The 23961-nt window shown below is 32.5% G+C and overlaps 1 protein-coding gene across 1 annotated transcript in view; it reads left to right on the forward strand.

The window, feature by feature from the left end:
- Window positions 1–75: 75 nt before the first annotated feature.
- Window positions 76–23961, forward strand: part of LOC108767543 (uncharacterized) — a 69252-nt gene continuing 45366 nt past the window's right edge. The window contains exon 1 of the mRNA XM_018517475.1: window positions 76–178. The gene's annotated coding sequence lies outside the window, so the exon portion shown is untranslated. The remainder of the gene's footprint in view (window positions 179–23961) is intronic.

Raw genomic sequence — 23961 nt, forward strand, 5'->3', positions numbered from 1 at the left:
TTTTTTCGGCTCACCCGCTCGTGTCACGAGCGTGATCGCGATTAGAGATAGTGCATGAGTACACCAAGTGCGAGTACGTAATAACGTTGTGAACAGTTGAGAAAATTGTGAATCTGCCAAGGTGGTAACCGCACAGCACGTCGAAACCGATGGGGGATGACGTTCGATGGAGAAAAAGGTATGATTCTGTGCGAGAGGGGTTGAAACTCGGAGGGGTAGACACTACCGCGGAGGGTGTGCGTAATACGTCGCGAGATGCGTCTCTCTCCGGTGAGAGGTTTTCTCCGAGGTGGCGAGGTTTCGCGATCTGGAGAATTTGCAAGATTAGATGGGCTTGGGATTGCGAGTATTCGACAAATACGACGTGATCGAATTCGGCGACCGATCCGCGTGATGTTCGACGAGCAGCTTGTAATCCGGAGCGTGTGGAGATTGGAATCGTTCAAATATTTGGGGTGTCGAAGGATTCGAATCGGATTTTATTACGTCGCATAGTTTGGAAACCGTGATCTTTTTCTTTTCCGCGGATGTATTCGAAACGTTGGATGCTTCGAATGGTAATACACGCGAAAGATAAGACGGAAACTGGAGAGTAGACTTCGGAGGATTTAAATCTAAACTTTCAAATATGAGTATGTGTGTTATACTTGATCATCCCTTCTTTACGTCACGGTTTTTTTTTCCGATGCTTCTCGCTTCGACGCGTTATCACCTTGACATGTCGTTTTGAATCGTACATGCATGAAATAACAGAAAAAAAAAAACAAAATTATGTAGAATATTTTTTAAGATTTTTAACAACTAGGATGTTCTCTATGGTTGAAGTAAATGTTAAAGTTAATGTGCACACAGAAAAATATTAGTCTATGGCTAAGAAAGTTGTTACTAAATTTATTCTTTTTTTCTTTTAAATAACAGTTTATTTTTAAGCAATAGTTATCTTTAACAAAGAGTATTTTCTTGATAATAGTCCTAAAATAAACTTATTACAAATTTTAAAAAAATTTCACATTATTATGTACACAAAGGAACGAGAATTTGTCGTTTGAAGAATTATAAAAATCAAAATAACGCGACTTTGTACATATAATAAGCAAATTGAAATTGTTTTAATTTAATAATCTTGATCGAAGTATTAAACTTATTATATTTTGATGCTTGTAATGATAAACTTTTTAAATACTTGAACTCAAGTAATTAATATTTAAGTATCATATTATTTTTCTGTGTAGGTTTATAATTATTTCAATATAAGAAGTTATGGCAAAGACATGAAATAGCATATATTAATAATCGAATTTTCTCTTTATCTGTGAGAAACTATAAAAGAGAAAGTCTATAAATGGAAAACTCGTACGATAAGAACCGCGATAGAAAGGAAATTAGTATTCTATTTTCTCAAGTTAAGTAAAAAGTCAATATGACATTTGTAGAGTAATAAATTCAATCTTCTATGTCAATCTCGTATTGACTTGCAAGGCTAACTGCCATTTTGAAATGTAAAATTCTCTCTCGCACTTTGTATAATGCATACGTATTATATTATATTGATTATGACAACGATTTAAGCTTCGGAATATCTCAGTAGATTAAATAAAAGTATTATCGGTTTATTTCGTTTTTCTAATATAACACTATTCTAATTTTTATTTAATAATGGAATGCAATGACATATTTTTCTATTAAAATCTAAACCTGTTCAACGAACAATAAACGCAGCGGACTATTTAACGGATAATATTTTGATATCAATGACAATAATACGAAATTGTTATATTTCAATCAATTTAATCTATATGCTAATGATATTTTATAATTGGAATAATAAGCATTATTCTAACCCAACAAACGAGCTGACGTAATTCATCATCATTGATGTATTTTACGTTAAAATAACGACATATAACGTCAGCTTGTTTGCCGAGTTAGAATAATGACGTCATTGATGTAATCTTTAACGTCAAATAACGTTGTTTATCGGGTTAGCGACTATAACACGTAATAATAACTAACAATAGCGAGCGGATTATTTGATAGATAATACAATTCGTATTAATGATAATAATAGCAAATTGTTATACTTTACAATTAATTTACTTTATTTGAGAATCAGTTTAATCCATATGTTAATTTGTAATTAGAATAATAAACTTAACATTTTTAATAACGTGATGTTTTGTTTGCTGGGTTAGAGAATAATGATTATTATTCTAATTATAAAATATTAGCATATAGATTAAACTCTCAAGTATAAAAATATTCTCTTATTGTCATTAATGCGAAAATATTTTCCGTCAGATTTCGCTCGCTATATTGTTCGTCGTTATCACATGGTACACCGGCATACCATTATAGTCGCTAATCAGGAACTATTTGTCTACTTTCTCCGCAAAAATATCTCGCTCGTACGGTGTGATCGACCGTAATTTGAGCTAAAAGATTCCTTTCGTCGATAGGATTCAAAGATCCTTACAGGTCGGTGCATCGAGCTCTGGCGTAAGTCTCCTCGCAATTTCTCCATGAATTTCTCCTGGCAATTTCTAAAAGAGGCGCTCCTCCTCGCGGCTATTACGTGGCTCGTGACCTCGCGCGGAAAAGAGCTCGACGAGAGAATAATAAGCCGGGCGGTGCAATGAATGAATCCGTAGGCGCCAGAAATGAAGAGGCTGTACGCGTCTTACGATTTTCCGCGACTATAGACATTAAATCGCGACGAATACTCGGCGGAAACGCACGTAGCGGTATGCCTTAACGTTCCCATTACGTCGCGCGCTTCCGGTGATCAGATAACATGCTAGAAAGCTGGAGTCGCTTCTTCGTCATGTTCACGGTTCAAGGGAATTTGTACATGTAACAAGATTGCTATTTCGATATCTAGCATTTGGATGTTTTATCGACAAATTTTATCGCGTTGATATTACAATTACATTGTGTAATAACTATTTAATTTTTTAGAGAGTTAGAAAGGAAACGAATGACTGTAAGTGCACTCCTTGCGTGTAATAAGTGCTTTTATATATGTAGGTGATTTAGTTTTCTCTGTATAAGAAAACACTATATTACATGTTAAATATATAAATTTATTTTTACATATAATCTTATTTATACACGTAAAACTAAATTACACACATATACGTAGGCACTTATTACATATTCTTGGATTTACACAATGTGAAGTTTTTATAAGTTTGTGTAAGTAAAGTTTTTACGTGAGAGACGAAAAATTCAAAAAATTTTTTTAATCTCTTAGCTGTTTAATTTATTTGTATTAGCAAAAAAATTATAAAGGAGGAAAAAGTAGAATGTCACACACATTTTAGAATTACATAAAATATGACGTAATTCAAGTAACTTTATTTAACATCAGAATACAATTTATTCTGTGATTGTTCTAGTTATTAGCTATACAATTACGCTCTTTAAAAACCGCGCTTCTAGTTTTTATTATTTTTAAAAATTTATCAGGAAGATACTTTTTAAACATAAAATTTAAACATTTATTAATTTGTATATAAAGAGATTATATATTAATATATGTATATTATATAATTTTATTTAATACATTATATTATTTTTGGAACGTAAATTAATAGGGGGACTAAGAATATGCCCCAAATTGCAGTTAACGCGATTAAGTGACCCTGACCTGAGCAGCGGTGTGGTGAACCTTAACGAAGGTTCGTTCCCACGATTGGCGAGCGTATATACATGATCGCGAAGCTTCCCGAACTTTGAAGCGTCATAATTTGACAACGCCCACGGGCGGAGCGTCGTAATTTTCGAGCTTAATGATCCGAAATATCCTGATCTCGCATTTTCAACCTGATGATCGCAGCAAGTTTTCTTTGGTTCACGACTTGAGCGAAAAAAGAGAAAAATGAGATCTGGAAATGTCGTTTGTTCCCACGAGAAAAGAGGTGGCTGCGAAGCACGGCGGTTTAATCGACACGATTCTAACTTCCGACTTCCTCTGCTTTTAAGAACGAAGTACGTGTGAGTTACAGCACCGCACTGCAGTGCAATGCCGATGCAGTGCGGCTGCAACGAAGGGCCGAGTGCGCATCCTCATTCGCGCCCTTTTAAAGGTATTGTCAGCGCCTGAACATGCGCGGTTCAGTGACGATAACGATTGTGACTGTTATTATCGTTGCTTTTTTCTTTTACCACGTCGATATTTCCTACGAGAAATATTCTCGACTACTCGAAGAAAATGCCTCAGCTCGAATAAATTAAATCTTGCACAACTCCAGGTTGTATAATAATAAAATGTTTCACGGCGCATTGGTTTTTGCAAGGACACGTCTGCCTATCGTCAATAAAAATTTACATTATTTCTTTTCCTTTCTTCCGAACGTTTTCTTTTCCTTTACGTATCTAATTAAAAGCTTTTAGGATTTAATCTCGCGAAGGAAATCGTCTGAACAAGGAAAGACGAACATATCCCGTGGGTGCAGTCGAGAGCTTCGACTTAGGATCGAGTGGGTGGAAGGTTATCTTGGGAGATCGGAGACTGCGTTCGCGAGACTTCTCTTGAGGGTGATGGAAGGAGGCTTTCCGCCCCTTTTGCGGAAGGGGCTACGATTCGTTCAGTGACCATAAAGAGCACGTGATTGTCTGCTCTTGGAGACTCCCGACAAGGAAAAGCTCTCAGATGAAACTTGATGTGGAAATTTCTGGTCTATTTGTAATTGTTTTATCAGAGATGTTTTTATTAATTGTTACGATTATTGATGGATGTTCATAATTTTTTCGCGTCATTAAACGTAATATTGAAAATATTTTCGTAGAATAGTTTGAGAATTGTTAGCTTTTTTATTTCTTTTTGCGTTAACTAACAAGCACACTTAAGGAATACTTTAAGAAATTAATTTTTTCATTAAATAATAAGCGTTTACGGGGAAATTTTATGATTATGTTAATAAATAAATGTTCAGTACGTGTGAAAATTTTGTAAGAGGAAAAATGATTGTAATTACCATAATTTAACTATAATTTTCAATGCCTAAGAGTATTTTTTAGAAAACTATAAATATAATTATTATTATTAATATTATAACAGTGTGTAATAATAACTATAATGGAGTTCTTAATTATTTTACTATATAATTATAGTCACAAATACGAAGATTTTTCCTCAATGTAAATCTGAGTGATTTAAGGAGAAAAGTATATACAATCCAGAGCGTCTATCTCGTAAACAACAAATCTTTCGATACTTAGACTAAACTAATAGTGCAAAAATTTATCTCGAAGTAGTATTTTCTTTTAGATCCGAGTTCATTTCTTTAAAGCTATTAACTTTCGTCGTTTCGTAAAAAGCAAGTGCGACGGCACCTGACCCTTCTCACATAGTTCCGGTAAGGTTGCCGTCTCCCAGGAGTAATACACATCCCTTCGTGATCTTTGCGATTATCCGGCATGAAACAGTGCAGTTTTTCTCCCTCGGACAGCAATCTTACTCGACGTTTTCCCGGAGTGCAAGATAAAAACAAATCTTTTGCGTCCGTTACTGGCGCTTCGTTCCTTATCTATACCGTTCCACCGACGAGGCAGATATCCGCGTTGTATTATTACGTGATACTGGCTGAACTTCCCAGACAATTGCCGCGAGAGTAAAGCTTCTGCAAAGGGATGGAAAAGGGCATTTTCAAGGGTAGTGGATAATTCGTGGGAACATTTCGTAGGAAGGATGTGTGCGACAAGGGTTGACAAGGGATGAGGGGTGAGGAACGAAACCCTGGGAGAGGCAGAGACGAATTTACAAACGTAAATGTCGCGCGAAATGAGTTCCAGACTGTCTAATTATTTTTTAACAAAATTACAGGTTTTTTTAAATCAAGAAAATTGTTGTTATTTTTCTTTGTAAGAAGCATACTTATTTGTGATCTAATATTAATTAGCAGTTTCGAGTTTGATAATATAAAAATAAAGATATTAAAAAGTTCTTTAAACGTTACTAGGTACATTTATTATTTTCTTGGCATAGAGAAAAATGCCCGCGTCTCAATTCTCGATGGTCGGTTCTTAAATTCAACCAGCGTCCCGCCAACTGTATTGAATACTGCGAGAAAAATGAAGGCAGCTTCGAGAGAGGATCAAAAAGAAGAAAAACAAGAAGCCAACGAAAGTCCTCTGAAATTCCTACAAGGCGAGGAAACACTAGTGCGAAGCATGTCGGATCTCAAGACCTCCTTCGTCCCTTTGGGCTTCCCCTGTCTCTCTGTCTTTTCTCGTTTCCTTCCTCTCCTCGCTTCTTCATAGTGCTGAGCTGTCGCGATTTACTTGTACGGAAGCCACCCCTTGGCGTATCCTTAATGCGGCAGTCGGACACGCGTGTTGTCATCTGTGCCTCTATTCGCATGCAGAATCTTCACCCCTCTCGTAAAACGTTTCTTCTTCCCGCACCTTGAAAAAGCGACGTAATTTCTGTTTCAAAGAAAATTTTTTTATACACATAAGATGTTTCATGCATGAATCTTTTTTATCGGTTTAATATAGATGCCTTTTTCAAGAGGAAGACTTTAATGAGTTTTTTGTATTATAAGCAAATAACAAAGTAAGAATTTTTTAAAGTTAAGTTTTACGAACGCAAATGTATATCATAGTGAAATGGAACATGAAAAGAATAGTTTTGCTGAAGTATCTAAAAATTTAACTAAATCTGAAAATAATTTGATTGGGCCATCAAAATAATTTTGTAGAAATCTCAAGTACGATGAGCAATGCTGCAAAAAGTTTGACATTCTATCATCCAATTTGAGTCTTACATAATTATCTTTATAGTCAAACAAATTATTTTTAGATTTGTCACTGTTAGATACTAAAGAAGCAATGATAATCTAATCCCTTGAGTTGATTAAAAATAACATTTTGTTAACTTCTGCGTGTCAGAAATGTAAATCATTCTATTTCTATGATTTGTTTCAAAGTAAACTACGTCCATATTAACGTATGTCCTTTTAAATAATAAACTATAAATTTAGGTCAAATTTAATATATTTATATTTTCTTGAGTTAAATTATTCAATTCCATTGTTTCATTTAAATTAATGACATCTTGAGTAGAACCAATGGCAAATAATATAAAAGTATCACACTATATAGAAATGATTAAAAATAATTCAAATTGTGGTATAATGGGACATTATGGATTTAACAGTGTATCTAATTAACATTTTAAATACTTCGGCAAAATCGTTCTTTCCGTATATCATTCATGTAAATGCAAATAGAATTTTTAATTTTCAATGCTATCTCTGGCCCAGTAACGTCAAATTAAAATTCCAAACTTACGTAATAATAACTTTCAAAGTTCATCTTTTATTCTCATCGAGTCGAATTAAAAATTCGTCGCGAAGATATAAACTTCTCCCATTTTCCACGTCTATTCCCGAGCGAATACTCACGCCGAACTTTCTGTCGGCCAGAAAATCAAAGTTCGACGAGAAATTTCGCGCTCGAAAACGACATAATACGTCGGCGAGAAGTTTTTACAGGCCGAGAGAGAAACTTACAAGAGCCGGTGACCATGTCTCGTGTTTCCGCATTTTTCGTATATCCGAATTTCTTCCGTGTTCCCTCGCAATATAGCCACTCACGTTTCCATCATTTTGTCTTCGTAGCGATTTTATTTCTCATCCGCATGGCATTCTCGGTTTTCCACGGTAAGAAAATATCTGCGGCACAACGTCAGCAGTGCAATTGCGATATGTCTCGATCTGTTTTTCTCTTTTTTCTCTTCTTTTATGTACATCAATGATGCTTTTTTCCAGAGCATTTTTCTAGAGGCATAGAAAATGCTTCCTGCGATATTCCTGTAATGAAACCGCGTCTGTTCTCGAGATGCTACATCGATGAAATCACAAAAAGAGACATAAAACTGAAAAAACTGCAAGAAGCATAAACGGGATAATAAAAAGATGAGAGTGTAGTGAATTGTAATAAAATGCAGCAGATAACAATAGCCTTTTTATTTGTTGCCAACAATACATTATAAATCGATTATCATACATATATGTATAGAGTTGTAAGCTGGCGTTATGGAAATAATTTTATTGAATATTGCTAACAAACGTGAAATAAATTAATATCTTAACTTTTATATAAGACGGAAAAGCCATTATAGTGGCACAGAAATAATACATATTTTGTTAACGTTGTGAAATTTTAAAAATAAATCTCTGCTCTCTAAAGATTAAATACTACATTTACGATCCAATATCGAAATAAATTAGGAGGATATTTTTATACCATCTAAATACGTTTTTTTTTTACGTTAATGTCAAATATATGGAAACTGCTTTTTTCTTATATGTCGAACGATTGATTGAGATGCCTTAAATCCGTCGCCTTATATAGAAAGGATCATTTCGTGGACTACTTATTATGCGGCTTAAATGGCACGACGAGAACGTGTCGTACATGAGAATCGGTTCTGTCGAACGTTACGGACTTATAATTTACGAGGACGCAAGCCTCTGACAGCGGTAGACCGTAATGAATCGTAATAAGTCCTCGGTCATTACGCAATTATGCCCGATTATGCGATTCGCCGGTTCGGCCATTAACGCGATCGATATTATAATTAGCATGAAAGATCGATCTTCTGAAAGCGATACATACGCAAAGACATATAGTGACAAGATTATGAAAGACGAACCGAAATATTTTCCACAGTTGTTTAAAAAATTATTAATTGTATCGAATCAGTAATTGCTTATACATTTTTTATTTCCATTAAATTACATTCAATATAAAGTTTTTATATGAATACGAATTTTGAATAAAATGTCGAATATTTACGCAATATTAATTTACATGTTATTTATTTATTTCTCATATTCGTTTCTATATTTTAGTCCTCTCTCTTTCTCTCTCGATTTATTATTGTATGTTAATTACATGATGCGTAAATAACCAGTACATATAATGTATGAAAAATATTTCAGATTCCTTAGATTGGAAGATATTGATATCTGTGAAGCAGCAGTATTTTTATGCTGTAATTGAGAATGAATGCGTCAAAAGATTACCAATTAGCGCAATCGATAACTGCTGGCTCGGATAAATTGATACCAATGGAAGACGGGAGTCCGCAGTACGGTAATGCTAATGTAAAGCTTTGTTATGATATTGCACAGCAGGAAAGTGCATCGAATATGTCGGTTGAACACGATTATTATCAAGCATCGGATTTCATCGTAAAGCACTTTCTCCTCACATCGTATCTCATGCCCACCCTAGCTGTATCGTCATTAGGGTCTCGTTGCAACGTGTTCCGCTGCAACTGCGCTCTCCTAAATGACGTATCGTCCGACTGCAATTTATTGCGTGTCACCGCGAAACCCGGTTTTATTTGCGTTTACAACACAAGTTTCAACCACCAACAAATGAGACTCTGAAAATGGCGTTTATTCGTTTATCCTTCAAACAAGTCGCGTATAACAATGAAAAGTTACCTCTATTTTAAAAATATATAAATATTGCCACACACGGAAAAAAATTGCTTAAGTATTTTAAAATTTAAGTAGATATATGAAAATAATTTTGTTGGACAATAAAAATAATTATGCAGAAAATTCAAGCGCGATGAGGGATGCTGCAAAAAATTTTATTGCATTAGCAGCGCTTAACAGAAAAAGCAGCATTGCAACTGTTACAAAATTCTTTAATATGATTGATTTTGCCCTTAATTTTTCATTGAATCTAAATTTATTGTATAAACCAATCACATTAAAAAATCTTATGACAGTTGTGCAAAAAAAAAGCTGCTTTTTCCACTGAACGCAACCATTCTATAATACCTACTCAATTTGAGCGTATTACACTGATAGAAAAGTTTTTGGTATTTGTGACGATTATAATTATATATTATCATAATTATGGTTGTTATTGTTATAATGTTAGCAATAATAATTATATATAGTTTTATAAATAAAATTCATATTTGGTAGGAAAAATGACTACAAATTATAATAATTATTAATTATTACTATAAAAGTAGTTACAATTTTATAGTTTGATTACAATTTACAGTAATTTTAATAATTATATATAATATACATGGTTAGTGCAAAAAATAATTATGAATTATAAATAAACTATAGTAATTAATTATTTTTATAGTAATAATAATTATAATTATATTTACGTTATCAATTATGTATATATTTGTTGATAGAACTATATATATATATAACATTCTAGCAGTAATAATTATAATTATATGGTAATATGTAATTATTATAGTCATAAACACCAAAAATTTTTCTTTCGGTGTACATCATTATTTTGATAATCCAACAAAATTATTTTCAGACTTGTACGTATAAGCTAAATTTTTAGATACTTCAACAAAATCGTTCTTTCTTTCTATGCGTTGACGTAAAGTATCATAAATTTTCTAAAAGTTCTCTAAACACTTCTTTTCAAACTCGTTGTGTGGCACAAATGAATCTGCATTGATGAACGCGACGCATTCATTTTGACAATTGCTCTTATTTAGCGTTTGCGAAAGAATTCTGTCGCAAAGCTATAACACAAGACTCGCTATTGTACAGGGCCGCTTATCAATTTGTCGTGCGGGTCCCGGCAGTATTTGCAGTAACAATCAGACTGTCGACGAGAGTGTTGGGCGAGCGAAAAGCGGATTGTTCCATTGTTTTTGCGCCAACAATGCCGGGTGCAGCGGGGTGGCTGATTTAAATTAGTCCCCGAAAGAGAGGGTGACGCTACAAATTTCGACAGGGACGACGGGAGGGGGGACGCCTCTTGCTATTTCCCCTGACGTATCCTGATTAATGTTTCATTTAAATTCACGAGCGTGCTACCGGTGCCGCCGTTGTTGCTGTTGCTGTTACTGCCGGGAAAACCGAGAAGCACCGAAACAAAACGAGCCGAGTACCATGGCGTTCATCCCTTCGAAGTCGATCGTGCTTACCCTTAATCGCCCGCCCGTCGCCCTTAATTCTTATTAATGGTTCTTAACGCGCTCCGAAGATAATAACCGACGATAATCGGTATGCGTCTGCTGGATAATACCGACTGCTTGCTGAATGCGCCAAAAGTTTTTGTCGCCGAGTAATTCGCTTTCTATCGTTCGGTGTCTTCATTCAATCGCGAACAATAAGGTGCGTAAAAGGAAATTTATGTAATTTTCTCACGAGGTATAATGTATATCGACGCGTAAATCAAAGTACACGTTCCTGAAACATTTGCGATTGATTTCAGGCAGTTCAATGATCAAATCAAGCTTCTACAAGAAATACTGCGAATTCCAATCTCTCAATAGGAATTTTGTTGGTTAAATGAAAGTCCATTCGCACTTGGATAAACTATTCGATCTGCCAGTCCGACTCACACTATGCACTTGCGTGATAGCCAGTTGGAAATCAAAGGAATTGATTTATTCGATTCTCCGAACAGCCGTCGCTCGATCATTCTCACTGGCCAATAGCCAATATCAACTATGATTGCCTATATTTGCACCGTATGATTCTTCGAAAGACGTTTTCTCGTACTTCGCTCTTTCTCTCCTTCTTTGAATTTTTATTAATAATTGAAATCTTTCTCTGCATATTCGCGATCAAATAAGATAAGAATTATTATTCAATGTATTCTTATGAGGTTTTTATTATATATATAGGTACGTTACTTCTAAATTTCATTAATAATTAGAAATATCTTTTGAGCATTTCTTGAGAGAGATAAGAATTATTATTTATTTATATTATTTAACATATTTTTTATTATTTGACATATTTTTGTCAAATAATAAAAATAATAAAAATTTTGACATATTTTTGTGAGTCTTCCGGACTGTTATCAGAAAATTCACATATTAATTATTAATAATAGAAATAATATACCTTGTAAATAAATAAATTTTATATTTTAAGGAAAAACTAATTATAATCTTGATAGTACACTCTAAAAATTTCTTGCAGTGAAATCTCATTACAAGAAAGTGAAAATACAATCACCCTTGAAAACAAGTGAAAATATTTCACTTCTTGAAAAAGAGTATTTTGTATATTGAGTATTTTGTATTTTTGTATTTTGTATTTTGTATTTAATATTGAAATTTCATTCCAAAAAAAGTAAGATTTCACTCCTTTGAAGAGAAAATTTATTCTAAAAAGAGTGAAAATTGTCACTCTTTTTCAAGAAGTGAAGGATGGTTATATCTTCACTTTCTTGGAGTGAGATTTCAATGCAAAAAATTTAGAGTGTATTTTTTAGAACTATTATAATTTGTTTTTCTAAGAATATAAAATATCATTTCTAATATTAATAATATAATATGTAAACTTTCTTTAAAATAGTATATAAGAAACAACTTAAATACGAAAAATATGTGGCAAATAATATAATATATTAAATAAATAATTCTTATTGGAAATATTCAAAAAATATTTCCAAAGTGGCAAGCATATTTGTAATTATTGTCATTTATTTCTACGTGATGTAATTGAGAAAAGGGAGAGTTTTATTTCTCGAAACAATTTGTTGCTCGCATTTGGCTGCAAAGCAAGAAATAAATTGGTTTCCCAGTTTTGTCTGTGGCTCCGAATGATAGGAATTCTAATGACATTGTCGCGATCAGTTCACGTGGAACAATCCAGCAATCGCATGTTCCATGCTCCATTCCGTCGTGTAATGAACTTTGAAAGTCACGAACGATGCTCCCTAAATCATTTACTTCTTCCCTCGCTCTCAGATAGGAAACTATGCATCGTCAAACGCGGTTACGAAGAGCAAGAGAAAAGTCTCTCCGCTTCAAAAGTTGGGATTTCGTTCAACTTTTCTCATTGTAACAAATTCAATTCCGCGAAATTTACTATCCCCCGAAATTTCATCGACACGATATTTCATGGAGTGATCTTACAAAGAATTGATTCCAAAAACATTCGACCCCAATCTGTTTCGGATGGAACTTTTTTTTTATCATCATTACAGTATAAAAAACTATAATGTACACGATTTGTTCTCGGATTTCTTTTAAATTAAAAGTTCTTTTAAATTAAAAGAGAAATGGATTATTAATGACAAGAATATTAATTTTTATAGCATCTTATGTCTCTGTCGTAAAATTTAAAGCGAAAAAGGAATAGAGTAAACTAGGGTATTATGGCCATACGGAAAAAATGACCATAGGCCATAATTTCTCCAATAATTGATAAATTGATGCATTTTTATAGTCATTCTTAAAGATAATCAATATTTACAGTAGTTCACATGAGTACACTGTGTTCAAAATAACAATATTATAAATATTATCTAATATTTTTTCTTTCGACTGCAAAGTTTTGCACGTGTCTGCTAAAAACTGTTATAATGTCTAATAAATTACAGTTAAGCTGTCATAATCAACATTACACACACAATAAAAGTACGTAAATTGCAAAGTGACCTATAATTAATACTTTTATTTTCACTATTCATTTATAAATACTATGGCTATCTTTCTTATATCATGGCCATCTCTTCCCTAAAAATCAGATAAGATGGCCAATGCATACTTCGTAATATTTTGATAAAATTAAAGTTCTGTTAAGTATTTTCTCTTTAATTTCGATAGTATTTGTTACTTTAAGCTTCATTGAAAGTAATATCCTAAATATTGTTAAAAAGTAACAAGAATAAATGTATGTTTTTTGCATTTTAAAAAACTATGGCCATCATACTCGAGTTTATCCTACGTCAAAATGTATGGAGGTCTTGTATAAAAATTAATTCAATTATTTTTCTAAAAAAGAGAAAATAGAAAAATGTGATCTTTATTTTAAGGGATTGAAAAAAGAATTCTTCCTTCGATCCGATTATATTTGAAAACGCATTTTTCAGCCGAGTATATCAGATTCGTGGGGACCCTCTTGACGTGGTATTTCAAATTTCCTCGCGGCCGGATGCCTTCACGACGGAAAGGGTGCATTCTCCCAGGGAAATCCTTATCGACGTCCCTTTATCGGCGTACCCTCTTTTCGGAACTCCCCTACGAGCGTTATTACCGAAACCGACATCGCTCGAACGCGAACAAATATCTTACTTCGTCTCCTGTAGGCGTCAGATATTAAATGGCGTGCCATCGACGTTCTCGTATGACGGACAATATAAAGTGAAGAAGTCACTCCGCAATATCGAAGCAACTTGGCTCCGACAGTCGAATATAAATGCTGTCTTAAATGGTAACAATATAGACCGGCGCGATAAACATGGTAATAGATTCTCGATCGACGCTCGTCAGATTAAGATGAATGATTTCTCGCTTTTCTCGTTATAGGTATTTCTCGTTGCCACAAGAAAGATTTATTCGATTGAAAGAGAAGTAAGTCACTTGAATTAACTTTATCAGTCTTAGAAACTCCATGAAGTTTGTTCAAAATTTCTTTATATAAATCAAGACGAATAAAAAATTATATAAAGTTCTATTTATCGAAGCGTCCTGAAAACTTAAATCACGTAAAATCGGGAATTTGATGAAAATATTACGACAGATTTTCTGTCCAGATATTCGTGCCAAGTTGCAGAAAATTCTTGATGTTTGATAAGAAAAGCTTGAAAATTCTATTTCCTTTTCCTTTTTTTCTTTCTATCCAATTTATATCTGTACATTTATAAACTTTCTTTTACTTTTTCTGAAAATTATGTTACTTTTACTTATGTACGAAAAGAACAGTTTTGCTAAAGTATCTAAAATTTGTATTAGATACAGATTTGAAAATAATTTTATTGGAAAATAATTTTATCAAAATAATTATGTTATATAACGCTCAAGATAGTTGTTAGAATGTGAGAAATTTTTGCAGCATTATGAACGTATATCATTATTTTCCAATAAAATTACGCTGAAAAAATTGCATGTAATTTTACATGGAAATTATATGTTTATGATTGGAAAATTACTTAATTACATAAATATGATTGGAAATTTACTGGAAATTGTAAATTTCCAATCATATGTAGATAATTTTCCGGTCATAGACATGTAATTTCTAAGTAAAATTACATGCATGTTTTTCAGTGTATTTTCAGTGTCTAGCTAAATTTTCAGATACTTCAAGAATTGTTCTTTTCGGAAAATATTTGAATCTAGCTCCATTTTTAGATAGGATCACTATATATAGATAACTGTAACAGAAAAATAAAAAATTAAACATTCTGTAACTTCACAACTATTTAATTAATTAAAAAAAAATTTTTTTTAATGCAATACAAATTTTATATTCTAAATATATGCAAATAAATGAGGTAATCAATTTTAATTAAATATTTTAAAAATTGTGATCTTATTTCCACAAAATCATTCTTTCTCTTCATATAAGATAGAAAATATTCGAATAACTAGTATCTTATTACACATCTTGATAATACAATTCGACATCTCTCCGCAAAGGTCTTTTGTCCAAACAATTTTTATTCAACGATGGGATATAGTGATTCGAAGAAGCCAACAAAGACGAGAGGTTCTCGTTACAAAGAGTCAAATGTCGAGTATTTGTTTGGACGAAGAGCCCCTCCAAATCGGGGTGGACGTCTCGATTTATCCAGACGAGGGGTGGGGGTGACCAAGGGGGAGCTGGGGAGGGGAAGGAGATCGATTGCATATCGATGCACGATTAGTGTGCAGTCGGAAAGTCGCTAACCAGCCATCATGCGGAGGCGTTTGACTGGATTTAAACGGACGAAAATAAGCCATGTTCCTCTCGCAACATCCAGTTGCTGTCTGTTGCACACGCGTTTGACGAACACGTGTAATATCGATCACGCCATTCGCATACCATTCGTACGCAACGCAACGCGCATTCACGCGTTCGTCGTCGAATTAAATCGACAACCTGTGGACGAGGACGCACACATCGATTCCTACCGTCAGACGGATCGTCGTGTTTGCTTTTTAATCCGGTGTCATTGAAATGCTATCATGTTGCACGGATGATTTTAAGAAGCTAATAGTTTTATGGAATGATAGATAATAAAATAATTGAATATAAATTGAATATAGATAATAAAATAAACCACTAAGTATAATATATAAAGCACTTTTATTTATTGTAACGTAAAATAAGTATATAAGAAATAGATGTTTAAAATCTTTCGGGTCATTATGACCCAGTCTCCATGGCGCGAGTTAAAGATGTATTAGGCGTATAGTCTCTGCAAAAAGTTACTGGAATTGGAAATTTATACTTTTCGTATATATATGTATATATATAAATGATGAATATTATATATATTTAAAACAATTCAATGAAAGAGAGAGATATTAATATTTAAATTTAACAATACAATTTTAATTTAATGATCTCGTTTTATTTAAATTATTTTTTTTAATATATAATATCTACCTATTTTGAAATAATTTTTATCACGGTCTAAATCGCTGCCAAACTTTTTGTATCTACGTATTAGTTTCAAATACAATGTAGATAAATTTCTATATGGAGAAAATTTTATATTAAGTTTTAATATACAATTTTAAATTACCTTTACTATGTCTTGTATTTTCGATGGACTCTCACAACATGACTCCGACTTAACTTTTACTATAGTAATACTAATTTTTATCATACATAAATAAAGTAATTATTTTGTTAAGCCATATTCTAACATGATTCTAACAAATCAAATATACCTAGCAAACAAAATTTGCTAGGTATATTTGATTTTGTAATAAAAAATTTTTACTATAAAAAAGTGTAAAAATTACGTTATATTATTGTTTATAAAAAAATAACTATAGCATTTAAACTTATAATTTACATGAAGACCGCAGCTACTACCACATTATAGTAATTTTAAATATAAAATTTTCTCCGTGTAATTTTATTCATTTTTTTATTTCATTAAAAAAAAAACTTTCTTAATTGGAATGACTATTTATACCTGCTCGATGAACCCTTTTATATGTAAAGGGCAAATGAATATAAAAAATGCATCTATAAACATGACATTACTTTCAGACATTTTTAAAAAGGGTCTTCATTGTTTTAACACCAATTTTTATATAACAAAACTTTATCAATCGATTCTAACATTACAAAAAAATATTGATAAAAAATTCAGATTTAAAGATATTTGTATATAATATGAAAAGTAGAGATATTTATTTGTGCCTTTTATCTCTTTGATTTGTACCATATAGCGTGTCTGTAAAACTTGTTCTTATTAATAAACAGAGCGACAATTGAGACTAAGTCATACATCAATAAATATCTATTGAGCGACAATGGCAAATGTCTGACAATGTCTCTCTAAAGATTCGCTGAGCTTACGTGTTATATTCTTGTCAAGGCAATGAATTAGGCATGTATGACGCATACATTAGGCTGTTCTAACGAGCTCGAGGCCACTCCGACGAACTCGATGAAGATTATTCGCTTTTTCGACTTTGCCCTCGAGTGATGTTCGTTTCTATGGCGAAAGAGCGCCGATCCTTTCGAATTCGTCGCATCGGAAAGAGGAGGGTCAATAAAGATTATTGTGTCTTCTTAAGATTCTCGATCATCAGGATCCGACGAAATTATTCGTGAGTTCTCATGACAATAAGCCCTTCACAAGGGTTCCTCTCGTCGTTCGTCTCGTGCGCTACAAAGAAACTCAGTAATAAGGGTCGACGGCCGAAGGGTGCCTCTTTCCGCAATAATTTTTCCACCATTATGCGCTGTGGAAATTGCGAAGGTAGACCATTTTTCCGTTCTTGACAACGTTGATTTTCCGAGATATTCAAAGTACTCTCTAATTTTTTTTAGAGTGAAATCTTAATCTTAAAAAACGAGTAAAAATTTATTTCAATTCCTTTTTCCGAGTAGAATTTCACTCAAAGAAAGACTAGAGAGTAGATTATCTAAGTAATGTTACTTGCTATAATCATAAGAAGAAATATGCGAATGTGATATTAGGTTAAACTTAATTCCTGCCATTTTTTGTCTCCAAAATTGATTTGTTTCGAAGGGAAGATGAATGAATACCTTAATCAAAGTAATTTCCTCCATTTTCTACTTTATTACTAATTAATAATACTTTATTAATAATACTTTGATTAAGGTATTTCTCTTCGAAAATCAATTTTCAAGGAGACGAAAAACGGCAGGAATTAAGTTTAACACCTAGTATTTAAAAACGAGAATACAATGATAATTTTAGTCATTTAAAATAACAGAAATGTTTTCTATGAATTTATAGACAATTAGATCTGATGACATAGATCTTGTATTAAAATCAAATTTGCGAAAAGTAAAATTTGTATTCGGTTTTTTTAGAATATCTTTTGTAAATCGCAGAAAATTTATGTATTACTTTTGTCTCAGCTGCGTCGAATTGCACCTACGCCACGTGTATACAATACATTATCTATATCTAGTTCGAAATATCTTGCGAGAGAAAACGGAACAGGAATATTAATATTCTTAAAAAGATTTATTCGTCGAATCTCTCTCCTATCTTATGCCCTATCGATTTGGGGACGGTTTTCTGGTAAACGGTGAGTGTTCGTTCGTAGATACGAAAGGGTTGCGGCTGAAACACTCGCGCTTAATCCCATTACAACGCTCCTCTAAATAGTCGAGTTAGTACGAATTATGTAGCCGGCTTCGCGTTGATTACTGCAATCTACTCGCAGCAGGTCCATATAGAAAGCAAGAGCAACAACAGCTTTCGGTAGGGGATGCGAGTCGGACGAAGTTATCTACCACGTGAGGGGAGAAAGTAGCAAAGTGAGATTCATTTATCCCCGTGATGCAACGGTATGAAATATTCTTACAAACTCGCCGCACGGAACTTCGCGTCTCTCACACCTCATATCTTTCGAGCCCCGTTTTTTACATTTAATCGTCAGAGCTCTTTCCGGAGTACTTCGTGTTGTACATGAAAAGAATGGTTTTGTTGAAGTATCTAAAAATTTAGCTACATACAGATTTGAAAATAATTTTGTTGAACTATCAAAATTTTGCAGAAGTTCAAGTTAATTGTTCCATTGAAAAATAATTCGGTAATAGCTATCAGATGTTAAGTGAAATAATTTTAATTAAATGTTTTATTAATATAATAAAAAATAAAATTTTACCTTTTGACGAATTTTTAATAATTATTACCGATGACTGGTTATATTATTACGCGTTTAGTAATATTTATATATTATAACATATTTATGAAAGAATAAAATTATTTTTTATTATATTAATCGAACATTTAGTTGAAATTATTTTATTCACGATTTAGTAACTATTACTAAAGTTTCTTTTTAGTGTGGAATATCAAAACTTTTGCAGCATTATTTATTAAGCTTGAATTTCCTACATAATTATTTTGGTTCAACAAAATGTTTTTAAATTTGTATGTATTTTTTTTAAATACTTTAACAAATTCTTTCCTTGTAAGTATACTTTTACGCGAAAAACAAATGCAACAAACAAAATTAAATCTCGCGGTGTACGAACACTGTGTGCATTATCTTTGTATTGCGTATATAGTATATCTCGCTTTCCAAAAACTCGCGTAATGAACGGAATGCTTTTAAGTGATCGCATAGAAGAAAGAGAAATCCCTTGAAGGGACGTTTCAAATCGCCCCAGGGGAACTCGTCGTTGTGAGAGTAAATCTACTCCAGGGTAACTTTGTGCTCGCTCGAACGTCGAGGCGTCGTACGCGACTTGACGAAGTTTGTTAAGCAACACAAAGAAGAATTCTTAATCCCATTTTCCCAACGCTTCCTTCTTTGCGACGCCTGACAGATTTGTTCGCTCGCAGTTGGATTACAATCCGAACCTCTTCCTTGAATCGAGTCCAATAATCTTTTCCACGTGTGAAAATTACAGACACTTAAAGTCCTCTTCTATCTTGTCGTTCGTATAAATCAATACGTCGAACAACGAAAGAAATAAAGAAGTTTCGGATCTTGAAGGGAAACAGTATAAACGAGATATCTAGATAGAAGATATCCGTTCGATATTTGTTCTTTTATAGTTAGAATGTAACATTGTCTATTCTATTTTCAAGGTATATCGACATATTTTACACTAAAAAAGAAATTTAGTAATAGCTACTAAATCTTGAGTAAAATAATTTCAACTAAATGTTTCATTAATATAATAAAAAATAATTTTACTCTTTTTTAAATATGTTATATTACACTGTTCAACAAAAAAATACTTTTTTCTTTCCAAAGTACGATACTATGTTTTCCAAAGATTTTTTCACTGAACACGATGTCATCTTCAAAATTTGCATATTAAAATTTTTAGTAAATTGCGGTAGTTTTTTTTATCTATTTCACCTTAATTCATTAAAATTCTTGATGTACTCATTTGAAAGCTTTTAGATGTCATAGACTTTATTTAGAACCAAATTTACATATTCAAATTTTTAGTAAATTGCGGTAGTTTTTTTATCTATTTCACTTTAATTCATTAAAATTCCTGATATACTCATTTGAAAGCTTTTAGATGTCATAGACTTTATTTAGAACCAAACTTACATATTAAAATTTTTAGTAAATTGCGGTAGTTTGTTTATCTATTTCACTAATTCATTAAAATTCCTGATGTACTCATTTGAAAGCTTTTAGATGTCATAGACTTTATTTAGAACTAAATTTTTGTTTTATAAATGAAAATGGCCAAAAATATTATCTTTTGTTCACTTTGCTTTAATTTACTCAAAATCCGTGCTATAACGCAAATCCTACTAGCGACGTTTTGTGTTTTGCGTGAGAAAATCTTCGGAATATGTACAGGGTGTTGCAGATACGTACTAGGCAGTACGACGGGTTGCGTGGTAAACTTTGCATGGGGCAGACGCGGTTTTATAGACAATGACAGTGACTTTATAACATAAATTTTATAATATAAATAATAAAACTTTGTAGTATAAAACTACTATGATACTTTGGAGAAAATTTGAACGGTGTTATTAATTAAGTCTAGTAATTTTTATAAAAAAGTTATTACAAACACAGGGATATAAACAGTAAAGAGAGAGAAAATATACAATGTAGTTTTGAAATTGATTTTATAGAATATGATCGTTGTTGATTATTGAAAAGATTCAAGTATTTTCAGCTATCTCATATTGCGAATAATCTTTGCTTCTTACGCATCGAGATATAATCTCGCTGTGACCCGTCAAAAGGGGATACGCACTAATATTGACAGAAGTAATGCCAAAGCTAACACCCCAAAATACGGTAACGTGATTCCCGTAGCCAAGCACGCGGATCGAACATAATTATGTCGCGATCCCAAGTGTATTTGTCGAACAACTTAGTGGACAACACGATATTTCATTAGAAATATATGAATCATCAATATAATATATGTGGAAAAATTGTCGAAAATAATTTTAAATATAAGAATTTTTTGGAAACGAAGTACAAATTGAGCGATTTTGTAATTGAAATTATATAACAATTTAATTTCATAAGATTAAATTTGAATTTAACCATTTTATGTCGTAGAAATGTACAGTAAATATGAAAACCGCTGAAATCCGTATGCTGTTGCCTAGCTTTAGCAATTAAAACAGAATCGTTGCGACCTCATTAATTGGACTAGCCACATACTGTATAGTTGTGAAATTGCATAATTCTGGCTGTCTGCCAAAGCGAACCGCGCGTGTATCTTTGCTGGGATTATATTACATATGACATTGCGCAAAGCGCTCGCACATGTTTCATGTAATTTGATTTCAATTTTCCAACAGCTTCACATTAATTCGTAGCGGAATATATCAACATTTTGTGATCGATATGCAGGAAGAGACACAGAGAAAGAGAGACGAACAAACGGATTAAGAGATCAACTTTAATTTGAGAGTGAAATTCATATTCGAGCTTTAACTTTGTATATTGATTATCGATTCGAATCATACAGCAATTGCGACTCGACGATACGTAGAGAAGATGTATTTGCTGAAGATATTATCTGGGAAAAACAATGTCTCTAAATTTTATCTCTGTGTACACTGGTAGGAAAATTTTTGATATTTGTGAATATAATGATAAAATATGTGGTTAAGGGAGCTCTATTTTTATATTACTATTATTATTAATTATTACTACCATAACATTAGTATAAGTGTAAGTATAAATTAGTCCTGTAGAACACACACAGAAAAAAAAATTTGATTGAATTATGTAACTGGAAAAGGAACGATCCAGAATTCTAGTTAAATTTACAAGATTTTTGTTAAATCTATTAAAATTCTAGTTGAAATAACTAACATTTAGTAGATTTAATAAAAAATCTAGTAGATTTAACAAAAATTCTGGATTGTTTATTTTCCATCAGAATTCCAGTTAATTCAATCAAACATTTTCTTCCGTGTATGATTTTCCAAAAAAATCGAACTATAAAATTACTATTATTATTAGTTATTACTACCATAACATTAGTAGTGTAAGTATAATTAGTCCTGTATATCAATAGAACACACACAGAAAAAAAAATTTGATTGAATTATGTAACTGGAAAAGGAACGATCCAGAATTCTAGTTAAATTTACAAGATTTTTGTTAAATCTATTAAAATTCTAGTTGAAATAACTAACATTTAGTAGATTTAATAAAAAATTATAGTATATCATAGAATGAAACGTATATTCTTCTTAATATATACACAATAAATACAATTATACTATAAATTAATTATATTATTACTTTTTATATTAAAATTATAATTATATATTATTACACGGAGAAAATTTTATATTTAAAATTACTATAATGTGGTAGTAGCTGTGGTCTTCATGTAAATCATAAATTTTAATGATATAGTTATTTTTTTTAAATAATATAACGTAATTTTTACACTTTTTTATAGTAAAAATTTTTTATTACAAAATCAAGTATACCTAGCAAATTTTGATTGCGTACCATAGTAAAAATTAACTGTTTTCATGTTAGAATATAGCTTAACAAAATAATCACTTTATTTATATGATAAAAATTAGTATTATCATAGTAAAAGTTAAGTCGGAATCATGTTGTGAGAGTCCATCGAAAATACAAGACATGGTAAAGTGTAATTTAAAATTGTATTAAAACTTAATATAAAATTTTCTCCGTGTACTAATGTTGTAATATAGTAATAACTATAAAAATGAAGTTCTTAACCATAATTACTTTACTATGCAGATATAGTTACACTAAAAACTTTTCTCTTAAAAGCTCCTGAGACACATAATTCTTACACACCGCATTACGATACGTTAAGGTGTTAAATGTTTCTCGCAAGAAACGAGCAGCTTACCGAAACGGTGTAATCTCGAGACGTTTGTCTTATCGCTCTTATATTACACGAGAAGCGAGCCGTTAAAAGCGCACAAGCGACGAAATGTGTAATCTCGTACTTGCACGTCTGCATGCTGCGGATGTAGATACGCGAGGAGAAGAGAATCCAAATTAAATTCATCGTATTCAACGTGTCTCGCAAAAAGTCTCTTCTCTTTTTCCCCGAGATTGGCGAGGCTAAGGTCGCATCTGGCGAGAGAAGAACGTGTCATGTAAACTGTGCGACAATCATGACAGTTTATTTTCTGTTTTATTTTTTAAATCCCAGCTGGCTGCGGTCTCCGACTAGAGAATATCTTCTGCATCCGCCTCTGCATACTCAACCCGTGCCTGGCTGCGCTCTTCTCGCGTGCAACGTTGCAGCAATTTTTATCGGACATTCTGCATCGTTGTGCTTATCGTCGGCTATGTCCAACCTCGTTAGAGGTTTATTAATTACTTCCGCGCTCCCACCTGTCGTCGCCTTGTAACATCATCTTGTAATTAGCTCTTCCTTGTTACAGCGAGTAACGCAGATTAGGAAAGGAGTAATTTAATCTCGTTAAATTGACTGATTCGATTACTTTATCATTCTCAATTTAGTTACGGGACAGCTAGAAATAGACTCCTGTTTTTTTTTTCTTTTTTTTTTTCCCCCCCGATAATATCCGGGGAGACTAACGCGATTGTCGCATTCA

The sequence above is a fragment of the Trachymyrmex cornetzi genome, unplaced genomic scaffold (assembly GCF_001594075.2).
Source record: "Trachymyrmex cornetzi isolate Tcor2-1 unplaced genomic scaffold, Tcor1.1 scaffold687, whole genome shotgun sequence".
Taxonomy (NCBI): domain Eukaryota; kingdom Metazoa; phylum Arthropoda; class Insecta; order Hymenoptera; family Formicidae; genus Trachymyrmex; species Trachymyrmex cornetzi.